Source organism: Hipposideros armiger, unplaced genomic scaffold (genome assembly GCF_001890085.2).
Source record: "Hipposideros armiger isolate ML-2016 unplaced genomic scaffold, ASM189008v1 scaffold_298, whole genome shotgun sequence".
NCBI classification, from domain to species: Eukaryota; Metazoa; Chordata; class Mammalia; order Chiroptera; family Hipposideridae; genus Hipposideros; species Hipposideros armiger.
The window spans coordinates 557855-558398 of NW_017731648.1; positions in this window are offsets into that span (position 1 = coordinate 557855).

The following is a 544-nucleotide window of genomic DNA, read 5'->3' on the forward strand; positions in this document are numbered from 1 at the left end:
AGCCCCTGAAAATTTTAAATGGCAATCTTTTTCAGAGTCCTCGTTCTTTGCAACAATGGCAAAAGTTTGAAGTCTTTCGGTTTCACATAGGATCTCTCATTTGCTGAGTCGGAAAATTAAAAATCTTGGCAATCTTACTTCTAGGTGGCTCATCTAGAGTATGGACAAGCTGATTGGCCCAATTAATCAAATATTGGGCCGGCCAAGTGGCGTTTTGGTTAAGAACTGGCTTGGGATACCAGAGGGCCCCGGTTCGGATCCCACATATGGGGCCAGTGACACTGCCCTCTACAGCTAAGATGCTGAGCAACAGCTCAACCTGGAGCTGGGCTGCCGTGGGTCGCCGGCGACGGCGTGGGCTGCAGCCCCTGCTGCAGTGGATTGCCATGGGCTACCGTGTGTAGCCAGCAGCCAGTGTGAGCGGCCAGCAGCCGCTGTGAGCGGCGGTCCAGAAGCCGGTGACTGATCTGCTTCGCCCGGGAAGAGCGCAATGATGGTGCCAACTTGGGCCAGTGAAGCAACATCCTCCACAACTAGATTGAAG